Below are 6,041 nucleotides of genomic sequence, written 5' to 3'. Positions count from 1 at the left end.
ATGAGGGCAATGAATGTACAAATGCGCTTTACACAATTGATGTATGTATGGATTGTGATAAGAGTTTTATGAGCCCCTAATAAAACGATTAAAAAATAATAAATAAATATATTTGTGTATGTACATGCCTGTATTTAGGTCTCTATAAAGGCCCTTTGCCTCCTAATTCTTTCCTCTATTTCCTTTTACTTTTCTCTTGTCCCACTATCATGCTCAGCCTTCATTTGGGTTTCAGTAATTCCTCTTCGTTACATTATGCTTTATAGGGTGTGATAGGTAGGTGTTTTTGCCAACATGGCCAATCAACACGTGTGGGATTAATTGAAGGAAGGAGAGATAAATGGCTCTGTGAGCCTCGCCTTTCTTGTCTCTTACTCTTTAATGATTGTTCCAGTGCGTGGCTGCCTTGCTTGTTCTCTGCCTCAATTTGCAAGCTACACGACCTGTAGGACACCTAATCCGTGGACTGTGCTGGTGTAGTTTGAGGTCCCTTCAAGACCTGCTTCACCACACTACTGGAGTAGCGATGGCTTGAGCTGGGGACTGTCAGACCCTGTCATCTGGCTGACTGTTGGTGACCTGCCTTGTTGTTTGCTGCCTGTGGCCAGATAGCCTGAATTGCTCTACAGAGGACTCAGCTATCTGCTTCCTTGACTTGCATCCGGCGGTACTCAAGACTTGAAGGACTGCCAGTGTATTAGCTGTCTCATGGAAGTGAGTTGCGCTGGGCCATTTGTACTGCTCTATGGATTAATTAGCTGTTTATTTCTTATGATCTATCTATCTATCTATCTATCTATCTATCTATTATCTATCTATCTATCTATCTATCTATCTATCTATCTATCTATCCAAATATATATAAAATCGAAAGTGTCCTGGTTTTGTTCTCTAGAGAACCCTGTCTAACATATAGGGTTTCTGATATGGTCAATCCTGAAAGGAGCAGACCATCTCATCTTGCTCCTGTGGAGCGGCTGGTGGGTTTGAACCGCATTCCTTGTGGTTAGCAACCCAATGACTAGCCCACACCACCATCAGGGTTTTTTTTTAGAAAGGTCATATCCTTGAAAACCTGATAGATCCCCATTCTACTGTGCAGATGTGGGGGTGCCAGGAGGCACAGTGGTTTGTTGATAGCTGATTTGGCTTTTATCTTCCCAACTGAAAGAATGCTGCCTTTCCTGAGGAACGGTTCACCCCTCTGCTGTATTTGCAAGGCCTCTTTCTGGCCATTGAAGAGCATCTATTCATCCTCTTCCATTTGTAAACACTCCGCTGACGACCTTGATTGCCAACATACTCTGCCTCTCGTGAGTTTTGTACCATTGAGATCCATTACTGAAACAAATTCACTTCCCGTGATTGAAGGCCTCAAAGTGTGGGAACCCACCTTTGAGAAGAGATTATGTAGTCCTCACCCCAAGCCCGGCTGGGCGCCTGACTAAAGGGGATCTTGTTACGTCTCCATCAAAGAGAAGCCTGCTTGTCAAGCATACACACACACACACAAAAAAAAATCAAAGAGTTGATAGGGAAGAACTCTGAGCAGGTGACAGTAGAGGACAGTGTTGATGGGCCGCTGTGGTGTGTTGTCTGAGACGCAGTGACTTCAAATGGTCTGGGAAGACAACCTCAATTAACTGTCTGCTTCAAAAACCTGCCATTCAAAACCCAAATGCTGTGCAGGGGAAAGCCATCTGATCAGAAAAGGAATGAAGCGAGGCTTTTATTATTGGATGATCTGTACTGTAGAAGTAAAATGACTTTGGACCCTTTCCCAGAAACTAGCCTATAAGTAAAGCACACCTTAGATATAGCTGCTGTCCATGCCTGACCTGGGTCCCACGAGAACCAAACACACTGCCGCTGATTCACGGCGACGCTGGAGGACAGAATAGGGCTGCCATTCTAGGGATCCTGAGGCTGTAAATCTTTAGGGGAGCAGACTGCTACATATTTCTCCTCTAGAGAAGTTCAAACCTCCGACCTTGCGGTTAGCAGCTGAATGCTTAACCACTGTCGCACCCGCCATGCCTTACATTCTCACTCCAGACTCCAGGCCATTGCGGGGCATTTGCATGGGGAGCCTGTGGGAGTTTTGAATAGCATCTGCTGGCTTGCTAGGTACTGTTCCCAGAGCTTTACATCTCTTTGCATTTTCAAACAACCTTATTAGGTGGATACATTAATGACTCCCATTTTAAAGATGAAAACTGCAGTCCAGAAAGATCCAATGGGTCCCTCAAAATTATACAATTCTGACACATTCTAATAACAAATTCTAAAACCAGGTTTCAAACTCAGCCAGTCTGGTTTTAATTCCATTTTTAATCCATGGTATTTCTAAATAAGAAGTCTTGTGCTCTCGATGCAGCTTTTCTTTCTTTCTGTAATAGACTGAAAGAGCTCTCTTTGCAGTGGAGAAAACGGAGAGCCTGGGAGGTTGAGAGACTGGCACAGTAAACTGGGTGTATTAGTCTGGGTAGACTAGAGAAACAAATTCATAGACACTCACATGTATTTAAGAAAGAGGTTTATATACAAGAACAATTGAATATTGAGAAAACATCCCAGCCCAGTCCAGATCAAGTCCATAAGTCCAATATTAGCCCATATGTCCGATATGAATCTATAAAGTCCTCTTCAGACTCAAAAAATACACGCAATGATGCCGAATGCAGGATGATCACAGGCCACTGGTTAGAAGCCTTGTGGATCCAGTGGCATTGTAAGCATCTCAGTGCTGGCAGGGGTCTCTATGTGGCTTCTCTGGCTCCAAAGATCTGGTTGCATCAGGATAGGTCCATGTATCTTCTCCAATTCCCAGGGCCTAGCGCCATGTTTCTTGTCAGTAGAGTGCCTCTCAGGGAGTGAGCAGAGAGAGAAGTCTTCTGCCTCTAAGGAAGAAATACAAGAGTTCCCAGAATTCTCAAGAGACGGTCATGCCTACACAGAGGCCTCATTGGCTATGACCCAGTTGACAGACTAGACTCCACCCTTCACTCTTAATCCTCTCAAATCCAAAATTGACACCAGATTATGTAACTACCACACTTGTATTGAGTGGTGGTTGAAGCCAGAGCTCCTGTTAGTATGCCTGTGTCTCTTCTTCAACCTTTCATTCACTTGGCTCTCTCTGGGGAGATTCTCACAGGGCAACTGTGGTCTCTATGGGAGTGTGTTGCTTGTATTTCCCTTTAAGACAAACTATTCGGATCGATGTACAGTGAGCTGAGAGTCTCAGGATTCACCTTAGTGCCTTCAGGATTCACCTCGGCTTTTGAGTCAAAATCATGTTTTCTAAGCTAACCCCCAAAACAGATTCAGTATGGTTCGGGGAGTAAGGCCTGGCAACTGCTGCCCAAAGGGGACTCTTATAATGGGTGAAAATCTTTTCCCAGAACTCCCCACTGTCAAGCCAGAGAAGCTTTCCCTGTCCAACCCTGTCTCCTCCTTCTCTTCTCTTCCACAGGCATTACTTCTCCACACATACCTTCCTCACCTCTTCCTGTCTCGGTGTCTGCTTTCTGGAGGACTCTCAAGCACAGGAACCACATCCACTTCTTGAATGAGAGAACATTAACGATGGAGAAATATTTTAGAGGCCTTTCCTTTGAACAATATCTTTGTTCCTCTTTCTTCTCTTTCTGCTTTGTGTTTTCAACAGTCTACTCCATGAAGGTGACTCTCAAGTTCGCCTTCTCCATTAAGAAATTGTCTTAAAGGCTTGAAGGTAAACAAGCGGCCATCTAGCTCAGAAGCAACAAAGCCCACATGGAAGACGCACACCAGCCTGTGTGATCACGAGGTGTTGAAGGAATCAGTTATCAGGCATCAAAGAACAAAAAAATCATATCATTGTGTGCTCACCTCCATGATACGGTCGCAGAAGACAAATGAGTGCATAAGCAAATGTGACGAAGAAAGCTGATGGTGCCCAGCTATCAAAAGATATAGCATCTGGGGTCTTAAAGGCTTGAAGGTAAACAAGCAGCCATGTAGCTCAGAAGCAACAAAGCCCACATGGAAGAAGCACACCAGCTGGTGTGATCACGAGGTGTCCAAGGGATCAGGCATCAGGCATACATCAGAACAAAATATCTTTTCCATAGTGAATGAGGTGGGGAGTGTGGAGTGGAGACCCAAATCCCACTTGTAGGCCACTGGACATCCCCTTACAGAAGGGTCTCGGGGAGTTGATGAGCCAGTCAGGGTGCGATGTAGCAACCACGAAAAATACAACTTTCCTCTAGTTCCTAAATGCTCCCTCCCCCCACTATCATGATCCCAATTGTACCTTGCAAGTCTGGCTAGACCAGAGGATGTACACTGGTACAGATAGGAACTGAAAACACAGGGAATCCAGGGCGGATGATCCCTTCTGAACCAGTGGTTTGAGTGACAATACTGGGAGTGTAGATGGAGCGTGGGTTGGAAAGGGGGAACCGATTACAAGGATCTACATCTGACTTCCTCTCTGGGGGATGGACAACAGAAAAGTGGGTGAAGGGAGACGTTGGACAGGGCAAGATATGACAAAATAATAGTTTATAAATTATCAAGGGTTCATGAAGGAGTGGGGAGTGGGGAGGGAGGGGAAAAATGAGGATCTGATGCCAGGGGCTTAAGTGAAGAGCAAATGTTTTGAGAATGATGAGGGCAATGAATGTACGAATGTGCTTTACACAATTGTTGTATGTATGGAATGTGATAAGAGCTGTGTGAGCCCCTAATAAAATGATTAAAAAAGAAAGAAAAAAAGCCAAAAAATATTGAAAACTGGAACACATTTAAAAGGGGTCAAAAGGGAGATCAGATGATAAAGTGTTGTTATATTGTAACCTAATTAAATCTGCAATAGTCCACTTTGCAGTGCTCTGTCTAATAGCAAGGCTATTCACATCCCTAGTCTGGGGTCAAAAGGCATTCACCATAGGCTTCATCCACGTGGGGACCCTGAGAATAGATTTTAGGTTTTCTCTGGACCCTTCAGCAAACCAGAGGTGTTGCAAATTTAAGCCCTAATACCATTTTCTCCTCTGGGTTTGGATTTTATTATTGCCAATCCTTGGATCACACAGGTTGTTATGTTTTTTCCATGTGGGCTTAGTTGATGCCTCACTTAGATGGCTGCTTATTTGACGGCAAGCCTTCAAGACCCCAGATACTAATTTTTATGATCACCAAGATGGTTATTTTTTTTAAATGCTTTTGTTAAGAAAAGGTTTTGGATATGTTGTCTGACTCCACAATGTAAAATGATAGACAACAGTAAAAGAAAAATCATTAAGCTTAAGATAAAAATTGTTTTACAAAGATTGTTAATCATAATCTAACACTTATCTGCAAGGGGTTCCTAGAAGAAAAGCGATTAAGATAAAGGCTCTATTCCATGTTCATTTCAGGACTATGTACAATAGCAAGAAGACGAAAACAGCTTAAACGTCCATCAGTAGACAAAAGGATAAATAAACTTTGGTACATAACAATGGAATGTTACATCTCACTAAAAAATCATGATGAAACTGTGAAACACCTCATGATATGGATGGATTTTGAAGGCATTATGCTGAGTGAAGTTGGTCAATCACAAAGTACAAATATTGTATGAAACCACTGTTATGAAAGAAAAAAAATCAAAGCAAAGTTTTTTCTGCCAAAAGAAACAGACTTTGATGGCTACCAGGTGTATGAGGACCAGGGAGGAAAGAGGAAGCACTAGGCAAGAGCTTGTTGGCAAACTCTGGTGCTTAGGCCATGAGTGGCTCTTTCTGCGCATGTATGTATCTCTGAAGTAAAATTGAACATGGAAATAAAAATATTATGCAAATTAAAAAAAAGAAATTGTGAAAACGAGTAAGAACCCAATGAAGTGAGCCGAACAGTAGTGCTTGCCCTTTCCCAAATGGGATATCTTGCTGTCCTATTATTTTTCTGGCATGAGTCTTGAGATGCCTCAAATACTCTCACCCTCTCCGCCAGCTGGCAAACTTCTCATTGTTTTGAGCCAAATTCAAATGCCACTCCTATAAAGCCTT

Source organism: Echinops telfairi, unplaced genomic scaffold, assembly GCF_000313985.2.
Source record: "Echinops telfairi isolate 266 unplaced genomic scaffold, ASM31398v2 ScPeMD7_53;HRSCAF=182, whole genome shotgun sequence".
NCBI lineage: Eukaryota > Metazoa > Chordata > Mammalia > Afrosoricida > Tenrecidae > Echinops > Echinops telfairi.
This window is presented reverse-complemented; position numbering follows the sequence as displayed.